Here is a 24095-nt window from a genome sequence, read left to right on the forward strand (position 1 = left end):
GACAGATGCATTGTAGAACTGATGTTACACCATTTCTCACTCTAGAGAGTTGCTTTCTGTATGTTTTTTATTTTTAATGATCTTGGTTAATACTAATTGGCATAGGATTGCCTCTAAAAATACTGTTCTATGAGGGAAACTGATTTCTGTTTTCACAGGAGCTAGTATTTATGAAAAAACATAATGTAACTCAGCCCTGTGTAAATGATGATATAGGCCATTTTCTTCTGTTGTGATTTGTTTGTGTCTGTCTGTATATTGTTTTCCTTGATACCTTGAATTGTAACTCCCACACCTGCAACTTACACTGTATGTTTTAAACCATTTCAGAAATAATGAATAGCTAGAAGAGATCACACTTTTAATGAAAAGCCATTATTAGATGAGTGTTATAGTGTTTTTTTTTTTTTTTCCTCTCCAGTTTTCTTTCAGTCAGTATACTAAATATTCCCTTATGAAGAATCCCACTGCTTATTTATACAGGAGGGTTGTTTCATTTGTGCTCTGGCTATATTTGGAGATGGAATCCCCCTGCATACGTTCCCCAAAGTTTCCCTTTCTCTTTCAGCATGTATTGCAATTATATAAAATTAAAAGCAGACACCTTAGATCTCAGTAAACATAACCAGAGGATAAATTCATCTTAAAAGCTGGCTAGGACACTAAAGTCACAATTCGCATATTATTTTTGTCAGCAGCATGTTCAAACTACCAAGGCTCTTCAGAATCGCAGCTGTGATATCTACAATAAATGAACTACAGGAAAGCTGCAGTTAGGTCATACTGCCTTGTCACTGCAGATGAAACAAATGATACTAGCATTACTGCCTACTGTTTCTGCAGCGTGTTTTGTTCACTAAAAACAATTGTAATGATTAATGGTGTCATAATAATGTATGCTGAATGCCTTTCTTCCTGCTCTGGGTGACTGGCTTAGGTAAAGAGCATGATGGGGGTAGACCAAGCTTAGCAGGAGCAGTTTGGTCCCTGTTTGTGGTGGGCAAGTACAGAGACAGGTGATGGAATTGACTGGGAGGGGAGGATGGGAAATTGGCTAGGACCAGGTGGTTTTGGGGGGCTAGATGGGGGAGGGGAAGTTTTCTGAATGAACCAGCTGGAAATGCTAAGGCCAGTATGCTGCTTTTCGGTGGGGATGAAGAAATGCTCCAGGCTATCTATGTACAATTATATATGTCTTTATGAGTGGAAAGTCTCCAGAGTTGCACATTGTCAGTCATTGCTGCTGGTCAAGGGGAGGTGTTAAAATTAGACTGCTGGCTAGAAGACTATTAGGAAATCAGTTTGGGCTTTTTACTGTGTTTTAGCAATCTAATTCTTAGAATAACTGTTACGGGGCTTGCTGCCAATTATTTCAAACAGCTTGAAAAATACTTCTGCCTAGGGTAAATACAATCAACCTGAGAAGAACTCAAACTGCTGCTTCAGAGCACTTGCATAAACATACATTCTGCATCTACAATTACGAGTTTTACAGAACAAAATTTATTTTAAGTGCTATTAATGGTTTGGAAGGCTTATACTAGCCTCCTGCATGCACAGGCTATTTGACCACAGGTGTCTGATTCAGAAGGTCTGCAAAACATCTACTTTGCATGTTTGCAAGCAGTCCAGGAACAAATTGTTTGATAATGCTGTTACAAACCTAGGCCATATGTGATGAAGTAACAGAAGCCAGGAACAAATAAGAGTATTGTGTGTGCTAAGTGATTGCAATAGGAGGTAACTTGATGAGCAAAATGCACAGAAGTCTTAAAATTATGCCTCATGCTAAAGGTAAGAGACTGTTTTTATGTTGGCTCATCTCTTGCTTTTTTGCTTTGGCTGAAGTGGTTTGTCTTAGCCTGAGGGATGTGTAGAGGAATTCCTGCCCTAGCCCTGGGAGCTGTGTTGGTAGGTAAGCTGGCTCATGCTACTTTCAGTCTGTCTCTAGCTGCAGCCAGTTGATGGGACCAACTTTGGGGAAAAAATGCTCAATGCTGAAAGGCACTGAAGACTTAATCTCAGGATTCAAAGGAAGGAGAAAGGAAAACTCAAAAAAGATGTGTCATAGGTAAAAAGAACTCCTCTCTTACTGATGGCAGGTAACCAAAAGAAATACCAGTGCTGAGGCTTAATACTGTATTAGTGTCATGCATGTGAATTTTGTTGGCTGTACTATTGCACGGCTCAAGGATCTGTAGCATAGACTTAATTTTCTGTCTGCAGAAATTCTTAAGTGTATAAATCCCTACATAATGTGAATGAACTCTGTTTTAAAGCAGAGTTCCTTGTCCCAGCTGTCTTGTCTGGATCCAGATTTTCATGCAGATGAGCATAGAGTTAATTTTTTTTTTTCCAACTTCCAATTTTGGTTGATTCATAAAATACTGTAAAATGTACAAAAGACAAAACAAATACAAATTTGAACATATAAAGATAGTACAGAAAAAGATGAATGGATTCTTATCATGTAGATGCTAATTGATCAATAGTGTTAGTTTTGAGTAGGCACTCATGAAAAAGCAAGACACTTGTTAAAAAAAATCACTCCAAGTTACCATTACTAGTGTATGATCTCTCAATTTTAATGTGGTTTTGTAGTTAAGATATTTCTGATGTCCTGTCTATAACTAGCATATTAATTTTTTAGATAATCTTTTATTTGGGAGGAAGAAGGAGCTAGATTTACAAAGGACACAGTCAAGACACAGCTGCTGTCACTTAACTGCAAAAACTTGAAATTGTTCCCAAATAGTGCTTAAAATAGATTTATAATCAAACAAATGCAACTATTCTGTTCCTGTGACACTGACAAATTAGAAAGGTTTACAATCCACACCTCCCTCAAGTCTACATCTGATAAGCTTGCAGAGACTAAACACAAAAGTTTACCCAAGGAATATCAAACTGCAAGGGATGCTGAAAGGGTGTGGGGAGAGCAGGGGGGGTGATGGTCTCTCCTTCATGAGATGCACAAAAGCAAAGCAACTCAATTCTACACCAGAAGCTATATAATTTAAAACTACTTCAGGAAAGGATTGTTATATCTGACTTAAGTCTCTGTAGAAGAGCCTTGCCACAGAAAGAAGAGATTCAAACAGAATTGGAACATGTAGAGATGTGAGCTCTAATCATAACTGTTTACTCCTTGAGAACCTTTATGCCATCTACTCTCTTAAGTATTTCTGTGGTGAAAGACACTAATGGTATTCTGAACTCTTACCCATGTGATTTCTGAAGACAATGGTTGCAAAGTCTTTTGATTTAAACTAGCACTAACTAAACAACATCATTGCTGCCCCTGGGACATGTACAAGTAGATGCGTTGGTGGTAGGAGGAGGTGCACAGCTAAAGGTACTAGGCAAACAGAACCTTGTAAGGAAAAGTTCATCTGAAAATCAAAGTATTTTATGTAAAAATTATGGATTCAAATTCACATAAAGCTAGAGCTTGTTGCATACAAAATTGATATTTGAAGTACTGGAATGAAATACTTGCACTGAAAAGAAATGCTATGCAGGAATTTCTTGCAGTTTTTTTTTAAGGAGTAATGTAAATAAAGACTATTTGCTCATTAGCATGGAAGCTAAGCAATGAAGGGATGGGATCCAGCAAATATCAAATGTCAGAAACCTCTTATATAAAAGCCATCAAAGCAGCAATATTGTCTTCTTGCAGTATGTCATATGTGCATCTTGGTTGATGAACAGCGAATTAATCTCATAGGCTAGAAGCTTTAAAAAAAAAAAAAGACAACACAAAACAGCCTGGATGAGCAATCTTTACACCTGGAAGGGAATACATTGTACTTTTTTTTTTTTTTTTTTTTTTTTTTTTTTTCCCAGATCCATGCACAGCCAGGCATCCTTTATGCTTAGTGTGGTGTTTGATTCTCATATTATTCTTCCATTAAATGAGCTTTGTTTTTCAAAATTTTTTATAACTATTCTGTGGATCAGCTGCAATGATCTTTATACTGTATTCAGTGTCCAAGGCAAACTCAATCTGTAACCAAGAATATTTTTTACTGTAAAGAGTCCTTTTACTTGGTTAACTTACCACAGCCTTTCAAGTTGGATGTAATACAGGAGGACCAATATTTTAAAACTATTTTAATGTACCCATTTAAAAGTAGTAGTTTCTACTTCTAATGATATTAAATTCAACAATATGATGTGAGAAATTCAAGGGAAGAGATTATTTTTGTTAAATGTAGATGTATGCGATACTAATATCTATTAAATATATATTTTTGCCTTCCATTTATATTCAGTAGCCCTTCTAGAGTACAGTGTTTTGTATCTGAAAATTAAACTTTTAAGAGGTGAGAGGATTTTTTTTTTTTTTTTTTAAAGTCTTTTTCTTTTCATTGGCTATAACGAGAATGTAGGATGCCCTGGTCAGATGTAAACATCTAAGTTACCTATGAAAATCTTGCTGCAAACAATGACACCAATTGATACAACTTCATAAAAACAAATATTTTGCATGTTCTAAAGTGGATCAGCAGTATCGCTTGGAAAATCTCACCTACAAAAACTAGTTCTGTGTGTACGCATCCTCTAAGAATGTGGGAATGTGGCAATTCCTTTATAATGTACTTAAATCCAGAACCCACACAGCAGTGATGTTGCTAGGTGACTCATGTTATTGGCATGGACATTGACGGAAGCCTACTGCAGGAGCTGAATATCTGAGATTCTCTGTTGGGGTTGGGTGGACCTTCACAGCTCAGACCAGAGAGAACAGACCTGTGCACAGCAACAACTCTTTACGACAATCAAGAGCCATTAGAAATTAAGTCTTTTATGGACTCTTTATTTGTTCCAGGAGTCTTCAGTTGCTGAGTATCACTGTAGTTACCAGAGTCCTGGAAGACATGTCCCTTGATGCATCTTTCTCAAAGGTACATATTAAACTAAAATACAAAATCTACATTATTTAGTTAGGCTATGTCTCAAGTGAGAACTTTATGAAGAGCATGTAGTCCTTTCCTGAGCTATACACAGTACTCACAGCTCTGTGCCTATGAAACTGCTATGGGTTGACTACTATTGTATCATCTTGAAAATTTAATTTTCAAATGAGAACAAGAGAACCTAAACCCAGCTCTCTGAGGGCTTTTCATCTTTCTGTTCCCTATTCTCCCTTTTCCCTGTTCATCTATTGAAGAGTGAAAAAGGGACCAGAAGAGTAGAAGTCATTAGGATATTAATCCAGCATGCTAGCATTACTACCATTTAGCAGTGGAAACAATTATTATTGCAAAAGACTGTATAGTCTGGTTTGATGTGCCAAGGTCGTAAAATTAGAGCTAGTGTACTTGGAAAATAAAGCAAAAAAATTATTCATCTTAAATTCTTCCTGCTGGTATACTGCAGTTTCTGACTCCATGTCCTTCCAGGGTGGTAGAGACTACTTCTCTAAGCACAATGTTAAAATAAAACCTAAAATCCCATGACCACTTCTGGTTGCAAGTTTGAAATGTTAGCCGCCCCCCTTTTATTTCTCTTTGTATTGAAGACTAGGGCAAACATACTCTAAATTACAATTAGAGGAGCCATAGTTGAAACAGTGCCACACTCCAGCTCTGATAAACCAGAGGTGAAAAAGCATAAAGATATTCTTTTCCCCTTGCAAGAATCTTGTAATTAGTGTTTCCAGCTCATAACAGTAGTAGTAGTGCACAGGTTAAATGATTTAACAGCTAATAAAATAGTATGTCCAAACTGTCTGGTACAGATAGAAAGTTAATCAAGTTCTTGCTTGATTTTCTTAGACATGTATCTAAAAGACCTGTTCTTGTGAAATTTGTGTAGGAAAGGTGTAGTATTTAAAACTCCAAGGGAAATTTGAAGATCCTGTCCTGTAAGTGTGCTGAAGGTCATGATTTAATGCAGTGCCATGAGAGAAATGTAAGGTACTGGTGTTCATCAAAGTGAAAAGTTTAGGTCTTTATTTATGCATTTAGATACACTTTTAATGTGTTATGTGGATCCAACAACAAAAAGTGCTTTATCTTCTTCTTTGAATATGTGAGACTCAGACAGCACTGAGAACTATATGGCAGTAGATTAAAAACAGGATTTTTCACAGTAAAATAAGTGGCAGCCAAGCAAGGGGATGTCAGGACAGGACTGGAGTTAAGGTAGAAGAGGTAAACTCTAGGTGAGTGGTGCCTTGATGCTTTGTGTTTGGACGACTCCCTGCTGCTTCTCCTTGGTGCCTCTTCTGCAAACTAATGTTTACTCTCATCCTGTTTCTGGGATGAGTTGGCTATAAGGAGCAGAGAAAACCCTGCCACAGGGGACAGAAGAGTTTAATCTTTATTTTCACGGGGTTAGACATGAGGCATAGAGCTTGCTCTGGGTATGGCCCCTGTGCTTAGGGCAGTCCTAGCACCACCTCAGCAGCTCCTGTGTCCTTGTGCCACCCCTCAGGATTTTAGTTGTTAAAGTAATTTTATACTTAGAGAACGTTGCAGAAGGGTGGAAGAAAACTGCAAAGACCTGCAGTGGATTTGGGGAGTCTAAAGACATTTGAAAATAATTGAATCAAAACATGACCACCTCAAGGTCCCTTCCTTAAAGGTTTTGTTATTGACCATTTATCTGAGAACTAGACACACAGATGGCACTAATCCCCCCTGAATGTATACTGCAGTATAAACATTCAATTCAAATAATATATTACAATAAATAACATACAAGTTTCCCACAAAGTTCAGTCTCTCTCTACTAAAATTGATGTATTCATTTATTAATATTTAATGTTTCTGCTGTGTAAGCTCCAGTGGTAGTTTTCTTTAGGCAATTTGTCTTTTATTTACAGGCATGTATAATTGTACATGACAGCAGGAACATAAAAATATTTGCAGAAAATATTACTCAAAAATGAAATCTCCTCAGTTTAAAAATATTCAAGGATGTTGAGGGATATATTTTAAATGTTAACTAAAGAGCAGCTAAACATTTTTCAAATTGTCCCATCTGGTGCAGCTGTAAATAACAATCTGTCTGCTTTAAACCATCTTTTGTTGACTATGTTAGCAAATGTTAGGATTATTTGCTATTAACTGTCAATTTCATCTTAAAGTACATTCATAAAGTTCCACAGTGTTGACAGAGTACGTATATCATTTCTTGCAGATTGATATAGTACTGAGAGAATCTTTGTGCAAACTTATTTAAAGCACTTCATCTTTATGTTTGAAGATATTGATTTGGATAGAGTTAGAGATATTTATCACCATCTTTACTTTGATCTTCCTTTCTGCAAAAAGGCAATAAGCTGAAAAATTCATGCATCTGGAGAAGCAGGGAAGGCAGTTTCATTTGCCACTGGGAGTAATCACTTAGGCGTAAAAAATTGGCTGACTTCTGGATGTGAGTGGGTACAACATCAATGTCTTGCAGACATTACGTATCACCTAGCGGTCTTTCATCAAAGGAGAATTTACATTTACAGGTGTTTCCTTTCTTCTAGGCAACTGGTGTGTAATAATTATTATGAAAAACTGTTATCAGTACAATAAAAGTAGGTAATGATTACAGATACCAGTATATGTTACTCCATATGAAAAAAGAAGGGGGGGAATCAGTCCACTCTTCTTGATAAACTCTTGAATATTGATATGAGACAGGCAGAGATTCCCAACTTGTTTCAAATTAAAATCAACTTTGGCACTTGGCCCATTGGTTTGGACATAACATTCTTTACCATAAGATAATTGTTCCAAAGCTGGAAATGTAGGTGCTAAAATACACTTTGTTTATTAAAGAATAAAACTGAATTAATGGTCTAATTTTCTCTTCCCAAGCCCTGAAAACTTTTGTCCCTGAAAACTTCTATCCCTGAAAATATTTTTTCATGGAGTTTAGTAAAGTGAAGGTGCTACAAGTTTATAGAAAAGGGCAGAGTGAAATACAAGTGAAAGACAGCACCACTCAGTCCCAGGTACTTCAAAAGTTGTGCTGAAAAACGACTTTCCCTAGCATCTCCCACTCCAATGTAAAATTGCCGCCTACTTGTTATGTTATTTATATGTATTCAAAATTATAGTAACTAGCTTACTTTTAAAGCTGGTGTTTTAACTGCTTGCTTTGGTGTGCAAGCCCAGCAGAGGAGATGTGCTGACAGCAAACCAGATCCAATATTTTCTTGTTTAACTTAAAAAAAAAAAAAAAAGCCGAAAAAAATGCTGACAGGAAACAAAATGCCCAAGTGTCAGTGAATCAATTTGGCCAGAGGATTCTTCGTTAACAGTAATTATGCATGAGAAGAACTTTTCTTGATTGTCAGCTTGAGTTTGTAGAGCTGGCAGATTGCAGAAAACAAAACAAGTTTAACTTGCAAATAATGTATACTTGACACGAGAATAACTGACAGACAAAATTTTATAAAGTTCCTGCCTGCTGCTTTTATGGCCATTTTATAGGCAGAACTATCATTTATATGGAAGGAAAAAGCACTACCATGCTTTCCTGCTGTTTTCATTGTGATTGAGTAAAATCTGGTTAGAATGGGATGCTCACGTCCAGAACCCCTTCAAAAGCAATGTAGTAAAACCTGTTGACAAACTGTCGCTTCTGTGAAGCAGGAGTGCAGAAAAAATAGCTTTAACATAAGTGGCTTAGAGCCTGTGAAGTCAACAGATTTAAGATTTTTTTTAAGCAGATAAATGTAAGAATTTTCTTAAAGTTGAATCTTTATTCCCATTTGAATAACTGGTCTCATATAAGCAGGAAGAACTTCATATGGAGACTGTGAAAACAAACAAACAAAACCACCCAAACCCCTCCTGCATGTGGGATCTAAGGATAACAACATCCTGGCATCCCTCCAGAGCCCTTCTACATTTCAGCTAGGGAAGAAGTGAAATGGGTACTCCTGGGCTTTGCAGAATCCCCCACTCTCTTGTTTCTCTTTTTAACTCGGGTTTGTAGAGGTTTTCCAAATGCTGCTCAAATACCTCAAGCTGATCTTCTGAGGACGAGAAAAAAGATACTAGTAAATTTAATTTCCAACGTTTTAAAAAAGAAAGTCTGTCATCAAACTGAATTGCATAACTATATATCAATTTTTGTAAAGGCAAAATGCATTTAAAGGAGTCAGTAGAAAAGGGAATTGGTTTTAGGAACAAATAAATACAGGTTATCTCTGAAATGTCTTTGTTCAGTGACTGTTATATGGAGTCCAATTGAAATGTATGTTTGTTCTACAGGGTTTTTTTTTGTGCTTTCAAGAATGAAGGAAGTTAGATTTGACTAAAAGGAGGAATTACAGAACAGGAATTTATGATACATATATTTGCAATTGCTACTTAATAAGATACATTCAGAAGTAGTGAAGATGTAATATACTCTGAAAATAGTAGACATTGCAGAAAATTGCGTGGTAAAAATGGATTAAATTGGATTTAGAGCCATCCATTACTCACTGGAAATGAACTTAAAAGAAGATGATACATCTTGGCATACAAAATAATTATTTTAAATGTGTATATGCAGTAAAAGGTTGTGTTAGCATGTGTGCAACAGCTTCAGTGACCTTGCCTGGTAGGGGATGGGGGAATTTTGCCTTCAGACTACTGCAGGCTAATTGGCACTACACTCCAGTTTTCCAAAAATACAATATTTAACATTACTCTGTTTGCAGAATTCTTTTCCTCTGAGACTGTTGCAAGGTTTTTTAATAAGAAACCTTAGAGTAAGTTTGTGAAATATCATGTGCTTGAAACAAGTATATATTGGTGCAAAAGTAAAAAGGAATTTGCCAAGGTGGTGTGTCATTGGTAAAAAAAAAAACAACAAAAAAAAACAAAACAAAACAAAAAAAAACCAAACAACATCTAAACATCTGAACAATTCACAAACAAAACATGTACTGAGGTTTACTTAAGCCTGTTGAGGGAATATCTCACTTGCTCCAAACCTGAAAAGTATATAAGTAATTATCTGAAGTCTTGGGCCTTCTTTTCTGTTATGTTTCAATAGTATCAATAGTTTGTTTTGGCTCTGACAGACTTTGAATCATTCTGCTAAAGTTTTAAGGTAATGGATTGAGGGGAAATCCTTGGTTGCTTTTACTTAAACGTGTGTCTGCTCTGGGTGGCTTGGACGCAGTCGATTACATGAGTGGGGAGCCATTGAGGAAATTCAGCTGTTAGAGAAGGCAGGGCATGGCTTCTCCATTTTCTCTCTCAGCTCAAGGAAAAACTGGCACAAGTGGAAAACTGCACACTGTGCTGATTTGTCCAAAATAAAACTCTGTTTTGTGAGATAATATGTACCTCGTGTAGGGAGTTTGTCAGTGTGTGTACACATATATTTTGCTGGAGTGAGACATATGCAAAATAGAACGTAGCTAAACTGACTGATAATATTAATGTGGCGAAAGATTGTTACTCCATGCTGGAATATTAGGCACAGTGAAACATCATGGAGGAATCACAGAGACCTGATTAGAGAGAAATTGATAGAAAAAAGGACTCGAAAAGCTCTTTCTTCTACCTGCCTCAGGCAAATTTGTCACTAAACCCTTTTTCCAGACTGTGATCAGTTTCCATTTCTAACTAGTTTTGTACCAGTTACTCTCTTTGGAAGATTGTTCCCAAACTTCATTGCCTTGAAGGTAGAAACATTTTTCTAACTTCAGGATGTTTGCTCTCATGTCAAAATTGCCCTTTAACTGTTTTATCTTTTTTTTTTTTTTTTTTTTTTTTTTTTTTCCTTCCATTCTCTGGTTTTTACTTCAGTGATATGTTTGCAGACAGAACAGAACCCTTGTCCTTCTCTCAGCCATTATTTTGGCAAGCTGAAACAGTCTTTCATCAACCTCTTTGCAATTGTATAGTCATTAAAGTCTTGTTCTTTCAGAATTCTGCTGTGAAAATTATTTGGTTTCAAAAGACCAAATAAGTTCCTTAACAATCCCCCTAACCTGATTCCTGTTAGCCATTCTGCCTTTTGTTCCATGCTCAACATCTCCTTTGATCTGAAACGAGGCAGAGTATTTACTTAGTTTTTTGTTGTACCTAGATTATCTTTAATCTGTTCCATTTTTTCTTGCATAGCAACTCTGTTTCTCCCCGTTTGTTTTAATATCCCTTGCAAAGCCTAATTTTCACTGTATGTCTGCATTTCTTCATCTCTAACACTCAGCTCTCATGGCTGCTCAGTACTTTCTTGGTTCTGCATACCTAGCATGTTTGTGTTGCCACTGCAATCTGTGTTGCCATCTTACTGGGCAAGCCTATTTACACATTTAAAATAGCAGTTTCATATTTAGACAAGGAAAACACACTTCCTAAATGCAGCACTATACTGTACTTCCAGATCAGGTTACTTTAGCCCCTTGCTTTTCCTATCTTGAAAGAAGTTCTTATAAGACAGGCACAACAATTTGTTTGCTTAGCATTGTCAAGTATCCCATCTTGCATGTATACGTTGGCCTCCAAATTATATTTTGGGTGAAATACCCATTTGTCCTCTCTGAAGATTTATATAACTTGGGTCGCTGGCCATGTATATTTCTGCATTCTCTCCCAAGTGGTGATCAATATAAGCTTTTCTATTACTCCATGGATAACATTTATGGACTGTGTTGAAATTATATAAAATGATTTATTTGATAATTCTGAAGGAAAATACAACAGTAAGGTTAGTTTCCTCATTGTAGACATATTTTTTCATAGTGTGGTGTAAAATGAATGCTAAACATTCCCATAATAAATGAATGCTAAACATTACCGTAATAACAAACTTTTATAAGAATGACAGTGAATTAAACTCATATTTTATGCTGTCATACAGGTCTTGAGATCTCCTTTGTATCTGTTTTGATATTTTTTCCTATTCTCTTCCTATTCCCACACTTTTCAAAACACCTCCTTATTTCATGTTGTCTTTTGAAGCCCTCCATCATGTTTCTCTTTTATTTCCTTGAACTGCCTCTTTTCCTTATTCCTATTTAACTCCTACTTGCCAAGTAATTTCTTGCTTCACCTGATTGCCTGAATAACACTAAGCCATTTTTGGTATGAATATTTTGCAACAGGCAACTTTGAGCACCACAAGGTGTCTTGCCATCTCAGCACTGAGGGAGAGGAAGCTGTCCTTTGCAGCATCTGTTGCCTAGCAATCTGTTTCTCAGGTGTCTTTAGATGTACGGCATTGTGATCAAAGCTTCAAAGGCAAGTGGAAAGGAAAATAAAAATGGGCTTGAAAAACACTGCAAAGTGCAGCACTTGCTGCAACATGACAGCGAATAGATGCCAGCAAATCTTTATGCCCTATGTGCCATTATGTACCAGCCTACACCCGTTTTGCTAAGTGCCTTGTGTTCTTTGGAAGATACAAAGCAGTTGTTACCACCTTGCAGCTCTCCACTGGATGGTATCACATGACTCTGTTCAAGACTTGAGCTAGTTAATATCACTCAGCCTTGATTTCCAAGCCACTGAGTTTTTTTTTTTTTTTTTTTTTTTTTTTAAAAAAAAAAAAAACCATCATGACAGTTTTATTAACCATCAGGTTGGATTCTTAACAACAGCCAAGGACCAGGAGTATTGTGTTTCCTACAGGACAAAGCTAATGTGGATGAGATGGAGTACCCTGAGAAGCTCTGCAGTTTCTCACTCAGTCGTCACTCAGAGCCATGGAGCCAGGCATTGCTTTGCATGTAACAGACCATCTATGTGACCCATTTGAACCATTTCACAACACAGCAAATAGCCCAAACTGACCCTGGCTAAAGGTGTGAAAGTTCCCCATACTTTGACCATATTGTGCTCATGCTTAAAAGAAACCTTGTGAAATACAGTTTTATTAATACGGATGATGCCCAGGTTCTTGAGATGTCTGGCTTAATTTTATTCACACCGTGAAGATCATAGGATCACAGAATCATTTAGGTTGGAAAAGACCTATAAGATCATCTACTCCAACCTTTAACCTAGCACTGCCAAGTCCACCGCTAGAAGATGTATTAACTAGCTAAGTACCATTCATGATGTTAGAGGGAAACCAAACATATCTCAGTGAGACCACCTGGATACAAACTATATCTAGATTAACACAGAGTAGTCCCAGCCTACTGTGACATTTATTTATTTTTATTTTTAAAAATCTTTTTAGCTTAGGTATGTAAGTCCTTTTAATTTTTTGGTGAGATTAAGTGTTTAAATAATCTAGGGATTCATATTAGTGTTTTATCTGTGAAGTGACCCCCCAAATAGAAGCACAGAATGTTCTCTGTTATTCAGAAATTTTATTCTGCTTATGATACCAAAAAAAAAAAAAAAAAAAAAAGATCCAGGGATAACAATAAGTAAATCACACTAAAGACATAAAATTCTCAGAGATCTATAAAGGTTAGGGAACAACAGAAAAAAAATATTTATAATTTCTTGTCTTTCTTTAGGGTTCACAAAATAAAGGAGTTCATTGGCCCATCTTTTAGAAGCATAACAGGAAAATGCAGTAGAAGTACAGATGATTTCAACCTGCACTCAAAGTTACTGCACCACCGGAGGGTTAAGCAGGTAAATCTATTTCCCAGCTTGGCGACTGCTGAGTGATTCTCTTGACTGTGATTTTGGAACTTCACAATGGCATTTTTGCATGCTGCACTGTTGGCAGGTGAGCAAAATCTACACCCCACTGCTTCTCCCCATCCTGCGATTTTGAGAGTTAGAAGATTGTAGTTATTTGTCATAATTTTATTTATGACATTCCATGAAACAAGATTTTCAGGGAACAGAGTTGTTAGCAGCAGTCCTCACCCACCTCCACGATTCCCATGTTTTCAGACTTTAGTCATTCTAGAGCGCAGTTGTGCTTTGTGTTGAAATTCCTTATTTACTACTGAGACAACCTTTTATAATAAGCATAGTAGTCAGATGCTTTGCTGACTAGAGAAGAGAGATGGAATTAAAGAGTTGATTTGCCATGAACCTCCTGAGCTTGAAAGAACAGTTTTTCTGTCTGTTTCATGTCTGGTTTAAAGTTTTCTCAGAAAGGTGTTCCTTATATGATGCTGTATTAAAAGCATAGGTTTTCAGCAGCAAGACAAGGGAATGTCTACAGAAGCAACAGGTATAGGACTTTTGGTCTGAAGGTATTTTCTTTTGCAAGTCTGGAGGGACGGAAGCATGAGATGGTGAGGGTGGAGTTGAAAGCCCCACTGAACGTTGTTCTGCTTTTGGACTTTCTTCTCTTGCTCTTACAAAATATACTGTATAGATCAATAAAGGAGTGAAGATGCTCCCTTACTTTTAAAGCATTCATTTTCATCATTTTGAAGGCCTGCCTATGAGAACAAGTTATTAGAAATTATGGTTTTGTTTGAAAACTTCTGTACAGTAACTAACAGCCAAAGTTGGTCATTTCTCACTACTCTTAAATCTGTGCAACAATGTCTCTGACACCACAGCACAACACCACAGGTTAGCCTCATAATATTCTCTCCTGTCACAGGTCAAAAAGCAAATTGAGGTGTTTTCTTTTTCTTTCCCCCAAATCTTGGTTTGAAACTGTACAATAAACTCTGGGAATGCTGGGACTGGGGAGTAGCAGAAGCTAAAATCAGTTGTATTATTCAACTGTATTTTGCAAACTTCTCCCATTTTCAAGTTGTTTTCAGCCAACAGGGAGGAAAAGTGATTCTGTGAGATCCCTCGTGACCTCATGATGGAGATGCTACTGTCTGTATTTGCAGTTGCACAGCCAGGTGGCTTGTGAAGACCCATTTGCTTTGTCAGTTTGCACAAAGGAGGATGAAATGTAAGGAGATAATTTTGTTGGATTCTACCTGCACCAAATGAACTTCCAGTAGCTCAGCTCCCTTGGTTCAGAAAAGCAATATTCGTTTTCAGGAAAGGGTGTGATGCAGCATGAGGATATACAACAACAAGGCTAAGTGTGAATAGAATAGAATATCCCCCAGCTGGATTTTGGGCCCTTTTCACAGCCCATGTTCCCTGTGGCTGGAGCCCTGCTCCCTGGCAGAGCTGGCTGGGCAGGGCTGGGCATGCCACTGCTGTCCTGGAAAGCTAATTTCATCCTCTGCATTGCTGCTTTATGATATCTTTCACTAGCTAGGCAAAGATTTCAGCTGTGCTTTTGGTGGTTGCAGGGGAGCATGGTTTTGAAAGGTTGAAAGAAGAAAGGCCGGTGCATAATGCAGGGCCGGAGGTAGCCGAGCAAGACTTGTTTGCTGGGTTTTGCACAATGGCTGTAGCAGCAAGAGACACAATTATTGGCAGGCAAAAGATCTTCAGAGATGCTTTACATAGCCAGAGAAGCTGCCTCCAGCACCTTTAGTTAATTGTGATGCCTAGCGGATCAGAAATGCCTTGTCCCCCTAGTTTTCAAAACTGAATCTTCATTATTCCTTTTTAATGCTTTTCCAGTGTTTCTACATATTTAGAGCATGGATGGTTTTACAGAAGGGTGTTGAATTTGTCAACAACAGCTCAAACATAATAAACAGTACAAGCTTTAGGGCAATGGAACATCGGACCCATCAGAAATGGTCCAACCATTTAATTGAAAGTAACGGTGTGGATGTGAAAAACTTTAAAACTATCGAATTCATACCAATGTTTGTTATTCCTTCCACAAGAAAATGTGATTTACTTACTAGAATATTTTTTTTCCTCTCAGTGCTGAAGAAAAAGGGGAGGCTGTTTCATACAGGAGGGAAAGTGACAGTCCCAGATTATACTGCCAAGTGGTGTACCGCCTGTGCTTTGCTTGCCATGAGAGGCAGGGCTTCTCTAAAGAAGGGTAGAGGGTAACAGTACAGTACTAAAATATTTCCCATCTTCTGTTTCCATACAATTTCCAAAACCCTTTTCTGTGTGTCCCTGTGTTTTATGACACTTTATGATCTCCTCTTTCTACAAGGCCTTGCTTTCTTTTCCTGGTCCCTAACCAGACTTCATGTTCTTATTCTGCCACTCCATTTCCAGTTTCTGACCCAGAAATCTGTCAGGTGTGGTGGGATATTGCTGGGACAGAGCAGAAGTGGTGGTGGAGCTGGGGGAAGGAGTTAAAACTGGAGAGCAGGGAGCTTTGAAGCACAACACAATAGTTATTGTGCTAATTCCTGTCTCTATGGCAACAATAATGCAATGTTTTTTCCCTCTCCACTTCCCATGGTCTCTTCCTGGACTCAGCCTGTAGATCTGCAGGGCATGGCCGTTGGCCACCCCTCTGTTCAGCACAGGGACTTGGAGGGTGTCTGTGTAACTCTGAATTGGTGGAAGGGCTGTTGGGAAATTGGAGAGAGGCAGAGAAACAACTAGGAACCTCTTTGTGTATATCCCTATGGAGATGGATAGATGCTATTGTGAGGTTTTCCACCAAGGAACAAAAAGAGTCTCATTAAAATGGCGATGGGAGCTCGTGCTATAGGCAGTAATGTTTTTATTAGTATTGTGGCAGAGATCCTGTCAGAATGAGAACAATATTACTAATATAGGTGACCCCTCAGAAAGACACTCTTGCCCTTGAATGCATTATTTTTACTTTAAATTTTATGTTATTGAAGGTTTGTACAAACTGCATAGCAAAAATAGACTTCTGCAATAACTTCTCTGAAATCAAAGCATTTGATTTGAGGCTGTGATTAAAGCCAACTGAATACCTTAAAATCTCTGTGCGTCTTTAAATTACTTCCTTTGGATAATATATCTTATAAAAGCTGAAGGTAGCTGAAAGCTCAGAGCATTGTTCAAACAGTGAAGCAGATCTCAATTGCATTTTCTCCTGTGCCTGCTATCTTGGTAACTATGCTTGCATTATAAGCTTTTTTTTTTTTTTTTTTTTTTTTTTTCATTGAGGTACCATCATACTGAGTGAGATAGGGTGATTACTTGGGAGCAAAGAGACTTTCTGATATTCCATAAATGCAGGTGTTCCCAGGTGCATTTTTTGTGGCTTGACACTGCTGTGCCATTTGGATAATGCCAGAGGGCGAACTTTGGAAAGTTGTAAGAAGCACCAAGAGGGAGAAGAAAATGTTAGAAAATGCTGTTGTGACATATGGTGAGATGGTAGGCTGTTCTCAGATGGAGACAAGTTGAAGAGCTTTACTTCTTCAGTCTGGAGAGCTTCTCGAGAACAAGCTGGGAGCAAACACACTTAAGAAGCTGCAGAGCAGCTTTCATCTGTGAACTCCAACTACTGGCAGAAAAAAATTACTCAGCAGCTCTCTGGGTAGCTGTATTAAAGCTGAACAAGTTCTGCTGGCAGTTTTGGTTTGTCAGGGCTTCTGGCATAAAGATCTGCCAGCAGCTCTGGCTGGAATTCATCATGTCTTGGCTGAGAAACATTAGAGCTGGCCACAAGATGTGGGAGAGCAACAGTGGCTTTCCTAGCAAACCAACAGCACTGGCAGAGCCAAACCATTACAGTGGTCCTTGACTTAGCTTGCAGTAGTGGAGCATCCAGATGCTGCTCTCTTGGCTACTGGTCCAGCTGGATGTATAGCATCATTTATGGTGCTTTTATGGCAAGTAGCACTTTTTTTTTTTTTTTTTTTTTTTTTTTTTTTTTTCTTAGTAGATCTCTTCAAGGGTTTGCTGAGGTTTTGGCTAAGATGACTGTTGCAGTCTTGAAAAAGGTATGTAGATCTGCAACTGGAATGCATCCAGCTATGCAGCAGCATTTAAAGTGGAAATGACACCTGGCCACCTGACAGAAATAGTAAGCTCCCAGGAAAACTGAGAGTTCAATGATGGAAAGCTGCAGGAAAGTGAATTCAAAATACAGATGTATTCATTTTTTGCCTTACCATCTGACTGAAGTTAAGTTGACAAGCCATTTTTAAGCATGTGCTCCATTTCACCAAAGGTATATGCTTATTACATAGATGTTTTCCTATCCCCCAACTATTTTTTGGAGGTAAACCTGAGTGTCTTTTACTTCTTTCACTCCCTTCTGTACACCCTTTCTGCCATCTTTCAATCATAAATGTAAGTCTTAATACCCACACTGGAGACCTTTCTTTCCCCACAGATTCAGAGCCTGCTGCGTACATGTAGCTTCCAAAGCACTGAGTGGGCTTGATGTACCATCAGGCTGGAACGTGTTAGGAGCTAATTCTGGGATGTGTGAGTGCAGGAATTGTCATGGGAACACAGCTGATAATCAAGAAAGATAAAAGTTCTAGTAGGAAAACAGGTTACGGGAGCTTTCTGTGATGTTGCTTGAAACAGCCTTAGAGAGATAATGATTTTGAAATTATTTCAAAGGAGACACCATGCAATGGAAATCCCTGATAAAGCAAATCACCAGTAATAAATAAGAAAGGACACTTAATTTTTTTTTTTTTCTAGTTATAGAAGGACATAAAAATGTCATTCTTCTAGACCCTATTAATGCAATAAAATCTGGAGAGTTATCTTCCCCTGAATGAAAATCTGCTAATTAACTTTTTTTTTTTTTTTTTTTTTTTTTTTTTAAATCTCTTATTTTGGTGAGAGAAAAGGAAGGGTTGAATTAGCCTGCTGCATTACCAGCCACCAGTCTTTTAATCCAGTTTCCTAGGGAAATGGTCCTTACAAGATCCTGCTGTCTGTCAGTCCCCATGCGTTCCTTAGAAGTCATTGCCTGGTTTTAACTACATTTGCAGAGAGATCAAGAGTTCCTATATGCTTCGTGAAAACATACTGCTAAATAGATACAAGGCAAACCCCTGCTAATGGAAAGGCCACAGCATGAGTTCAACCTATTATTAGATATCAGAGAATCTGTAGGAGCAAACAGAAGGACTGAAAACTGTTGTAGGAACAAAAGCTACAGAAAAGCAAGCTTCAAAAGGTTCACTGCTCAAAGAACTTGTTGGGAGTTGCGATACTAAGCTCTGTATGCTCTCTTCTAACTCATGTGGGGCCTCCTATAATTAAACTGTCAACATTTCTGTGATGAAAAGCTGTATTCAAAGTCAGCAATCAGTTGACATTACTGCATATGGGGAAGACAGAAGCCTTGGAAGGATCTGCAGAACCAACTGTGAATGTCTTGTGTCACCTTACCTGGATGGAATAGCTGCAAAACTGAATTGTATTTCCCCAGTTCTTATCCTTTATATTTATGCCTGGCTACAGGTGAAGTAAGGGACACATCTCTGATGTGGAGGCCTCCAAAACCGCATGCCTTGTTTAGAGCTTGCTTGAGTGAGTTTGCATGTTCTTGTACCAAGATCGCAGAGTGAGTAACCTTGAGCTAGAAGCCACAGAGAAGTTTGTCGCAGGAAGATCAGCAGAGGATGAAATGAAGTGGGAACCCTTTGTGCCACAGACTAGAGGTGAATCTTGTGTGCTGTGCTGTGGGAAGGGGCAGCTTCAGGCTCTCCACAGGGTTTTATACCCTGTCCTCTTTCACATGGTCTCTGCCCTTCCTCCCTCCTCAGACCAGCTGTAATTCCTGTTTATGCTTTTTGATTGCACTACAGCATATCGGATATCCCAGAACTGACCATTACACCAATGCTTTTGAAGTGATTTTCAGCTTATCCTAGTGCAAGACACTGTATTACAAGCTTGGCTACAAGAGTGGCTTGCTACCTTCCCTTTTAGCAATCATAAGCAATGTCCAGAAATGATCTGAATTAGTTGCTAACAGCCTAGATTGCAGTTCTGATTGCACAAAAGATATTGTTTCGTAATGACTTACATAATTTGATTTATTCTTTTATAGTCTCTGTGAGGTTTTTAGCCAGGTACTTTGTCCCCAGATAGTGCTCTGTAAAGACTGAACTTCTGCAATCGTTAACGTTTCCACTGGCCCAAAAATGTTATTTCTGTTTCCCTGCTCTAGATGAGCAGCCACCAGGCACTGCCCCAAAATACAGCCCAGCTCCTGCTATTTTGCCGAGGAAGAACCAGCCTGAAGCCCACTCACAGATGGTGTGGAGCATGTTCTCCAAGGCAAAGGGGCTGCACAATATTTAGCATTACCAGGCAGGGAAGGAAACTTCAGAATCAGCAGATCCCTCACAGGCCTTGTGCTGTCCTCTTGCAGGATGCAGAAGCAGCTTTCGTACCTCTGTTAGCTTGGCTTCCTCAACATGGTGCAAGGAAGGAGGCAGTTTCTCAGGCAGTCTGATGCAATCAGTGTTTTCTTAGACAAGACGCCTGCCTTCAAAACTTCCTCACAAGCAGCGCTGTAGTCAGCAGTGAGCATAAAATGGTGTTGCTGGCTTGTGTGCATGTGCCTGAGAGTTGGCAAGTTAACTGTTGGACAGCCTGTTCAGATAAGGTTTTGCTTTTACCGTCACTTCCCACGTAGAGCCCGGTGCCACAGTCTGTGCTACAGCCTCCTTGTTATCATGCTGGAGAACTTGAAAAGCAGAGACTGCACTGGAAGTATTTTTATCTTTTCAATTGATTCATTTGTGTGTTTACCTGGTTCTGATAGGGACACTTCTACATTCCATTGATTCCTCCAGTCATATATGTAAAATGGCATTAAAAAAATAAAAGACAAGCACATGTGCACACACGTGCTCACTGACTACTTAGATGTAACTGGGAATTTAAATTGCAAACAAATAGTAAGAGTAACTATCCAGATAACCTTCCAATAGGCAGAAACACCTTCTGAATTACCTTCTTAGTTCCTTCCTACAGCACATTATCATCACTTCAATCTAAATTGAATTGAATCTAAGCCAGTTTACTGCTACAAATGAGACGCTCTCCTGTAGATGCTCTGGTCTGAATGCTAGGCGTGACACTGCTCACTCTTAGAGGCATCAAACAAGAGTGGTGAGGACAGATGCCTGTAGTTCCCTTCCCTACAGAGGAGCACTGATCCTCACTTTCAGGGTAGGTTCTGGAAGGAGTAGAAGATACGAAGAATGGTGTATTTTTGTCCTGTTCCTCCCCCTTCTTCACCCTCAATACAGAGGACTTTTTATCCCCTGGTGGGGAGGTATCTGTTCCCTGGGAAGAGCAGTTCTGCCTACAGGGTCTCTCTGTTCCTTCAGGGTATTTCTTCATTGCAGCTCAGCTCTTTCAGAGTTGGTGACTGTTGAAGGCAGAAAGAGGAGAGTCTGAAGAAAGGAGACAGGGCACCAAATGTTTTTCTTACTGAAGGCAAGAGCAGTACTTCTTGATCCTTACATTCATTGATTCCTACAACTCTTTAAAAGGCAATGCATCTAGTGATAACATTTTCTTGACAGGTGTTGGTCCAAGAAATTTTGTAATGGAATGAGAGGGGTATGATCTGTTCTCATTAGCACAGACAGGCTTTCTGTTTCAGATGGGACAAACAAGTCTGTATTTCCTGTCTTCTTTAAATACTTTGATTTATTAAAATAATTGTTTTTATGTTCTTAATATCCCTGCAGTTCTTTGAGTTCTTGGGTCAGTGAGTCATAGTTAGAGCTGTACAAGAGCAAACTTTTTTTTTTTTTTTTTTTTTTTTTAAAAAAAAAAAAAAAAAAAAAAATATATATATGAATGGCTTACTTTTCAGGCTGACCATGCAATTTTATCATTCATCAAATGATCCATGACTCTCTAGATTAAATGAATGAATTTCCAGAAGGTAAATTTGCTTGGGCTCAGCAGACAAAGATTTATGTCAGGATACTGCCAAAAAAGTCTACACAGTATTGTCTCAATAAAAAATGAAAGTAAAAATCAGTTAGTCACAGGTGTGCTACACATTAGATTAGCAGAAAAAGCATGACAAAATGATGATGTTGCAAAAGTAGCTCACTTGGAAAAGGATACGCAAGTTGATCGCACCTACAATATGTATTGCTTCTATGAAAAGAATTGGCAGAAAAAGTCAGAATCACATTTATGAGTGAAGTTAGTTCTGATGAAATAAATCAGCTCCTGACGCTTACAGAGTTCCTTCCTGCATAGATGGTGTTTCAGCCTACATGTATTTTCAACAAATCTCTCTGCCAGTCTGCCTTTAACTTTAAAATTCAGTGCAACAGCATGGAACTATCTAGATTCCTGTGCTGCTTCCAGCATGGTGCCTTACAGGTTTATTAAATAATAATAATAATAAAAAGATAAATGTATTTTTTCCCTCATTCTCTTTCGTGGTCACAAACCTCTTTTGCAGGTGCTGGAAGTTAGATTTTGGCAGATAGTTGCATCGGGGTCAGAAAAATGTTATATAGCTTCTCATCTTTCTGCTTTTTAATTCCATTTTAATCTTTTTTTCTTCCAGGTAAATTCTGGCCAAATCTCTCTCTCTCTCTCTCTCTCTCTCTTTTTTTTTTTTTTTCCTTCTAATATTTCTCCAGTATTTCTGCATAAAGATTGTTTTTATGAATTTTCTGACTGAGACAGAGTTGAGCAATTTCTAAACCACCAGACGAAGTCCTCTTTGGTTGTCACAAGCTGATATTAATGTTGCGGTGGTCCTGTTAACTGACTGTGTAGCGGTCACCAGTTTAGCCTCACCATGTTCCTGAGAAGTCACTGTCATTACCATATTACTTGGGAAGATGAGAGATGAGCTTCCTGATCTTCCATATCATCCCTGGCTTTGACCATAGACAGCAGTATACCACTCTCTCTGAATCAAAAAAAAATAAACACAACTGAATGGCCATTCTTCCATCTTACAACTGTGGTCATACAACCAGTGAAAACCAGGTGAGAGCAGTCCTTTATGGAAGGGCAGCACCTCGGTGTGAGTTCATAACAGAAAGCACTTGCCAAAGACAATCAGGACTGATTCTCCTCTTTCTCCATCGATGTGTCAGGATGTGTCCAAACACAGCAGATAACTTGCAAGATGTTCTTGCAAGTGATTTACATGGCTGTGGCACAGATATTGAGATTGTAGTGTATGTTTTTTCCCCTGGTTTTCATGTGTTGCATCAGATTGTCTTCACAGATAGGTCCTGAGAAAGATTAATTTAATGGGATTTTCTGCAAAATGAGTATTAGATTTCTTTTTGGCTGTTGTTCCAAATTGCCAAAAATATCTTTCCCTATTCATTTGGATTCATTTGGACAAAAACACAAAAAAGTTGGATGTTGCATGTCTTGATTTTCTTTTATTATTCACTTTTACCCCAGCAGAGATCAGCTCTGCCTGTGCTGGGGAAAGGTAAAGCAGCTCCAAGCTTGGGCGTCTGCACACCTAACAACACACAGTTCTGGTTTCTTCTACCTTTCCACTTGCAGCTTACATGGGGAAAAATGTCCTTTGAACCAGGACACAGAAACCTTACAGAGTGCCCTAGAAAGATGCTTAGAGAGCCATTCCTTATGCTGTTGCATGGCTCCCAGTCTGTCTGAGAACAGCAAGAACAGGAGAACCGAACTGCAGTGTCCTCCCCTGTTGTACTTGAGGATAGAGCTTTCTACTGGTGGCTGCAAGAAGGGAATCCCCAAAAGAGCAAGAAGCTGCACGTGAAATGTGCTCTCCAATTGCTGAATTATTAGGAAAACAGAAATACTGTCATCCTTTTGTAACTATCTTATTTGCTGTATCAAAACTGTTAGAAAAAAAAAAGAAAAAAAAGCATCTCTGTGCTCTTTTTTTTTTTCAAAAATTTTTTTTTTTTTTTTTTTTTTTTCCCCTGGTAAAACTATTTGGATGTATTCAGAAAAAAAATTACCAATTTAAATTGCAGTGTTTCAGTAAATACGTGGTTCACCAAGAATATCATTTCCTCAGCTTTATCGGTTACAGTTGTTCTTCAATGTTAGTTCTTCAGAACATGAATGCAGGTACCTCTGGGTAAACATATATATATATATATTTTTTTTTTGGAAACTTCTGTGTTCACAGAGCAATACAGAGATCATTAAGTCACTGAAAACAGTATGGGGAACAAGAGTGTTCTCCCTAAATGTATCATGGATGCTGGACTTTTTTTTTATGCTGCAACTTTATATATTATTTAAACTGTTCAATGGAGAATATAAATCTTAGTGTCAGAGTAGGAAGATGCTGGGAAGTTTGTGATGCATCCATGACAGACACAAGGTAATCAAAACCAACTTTCCTTTTGAAAAAAAAAGAAGCTCTGAAAAGCTTCAGTACAATATACCTTTAAATGTCAGAGATAAATTCAGAACTGCCATGAAGAAAATACAGCA

The 24095-nt window shown here is 38.2% G+C and overlaps 1 protein-coding gene and 1 long non-coding RNA gene across 6 annotated transcripts in view; one reads left to right on the plus strand and one right to left on the minus strand.

The window, feature by feature from the left end:
* Positions 1-24095, minus strand: part of HTR1F (5-hydroxytryptamine receptor 1F) — a 119181-nt gene that overhangs the window by 82395 nt on the left and 12691 nt on the right. The gene's annotated exons all lie outside the window — the stretch shown is intronic.
* LOC118160527 overlaps positions 1161-24095 on the plus strand; it is a 30686-nt gene continuing 7751 nt past the window's right edge. Inside the window, exon 1 of one of the 2 annotated variants that reach the window (XR_004747546.1) lies at positions 1161-1794. This is a non-coding gene — a long non-coding RNA (uncharacterized LOC118160527). Of the gene's footprint in view, positions 1795-13427; positions 13545-24095 lie in introns of those variants that run through there. The other variant, XR_004747547.1, reaches the window with a different exon arrangement.

Source organism: Oxyura jamaicensis, chromosome 1, assembly GCF_011077185.1.
Source record: "Oxyura jamaicensis isolate SHBP4307 breed ruddy duck chromosome 1, BPBGC_Ojam_1.0, whole genome shotgun sequence".
Taxonomy (NCBI): Eukaryota; Metazoa; Chordata; class Aves; order Anseriformes; family Anatidae; genus Oxyura; species Oxyura jamaicensis.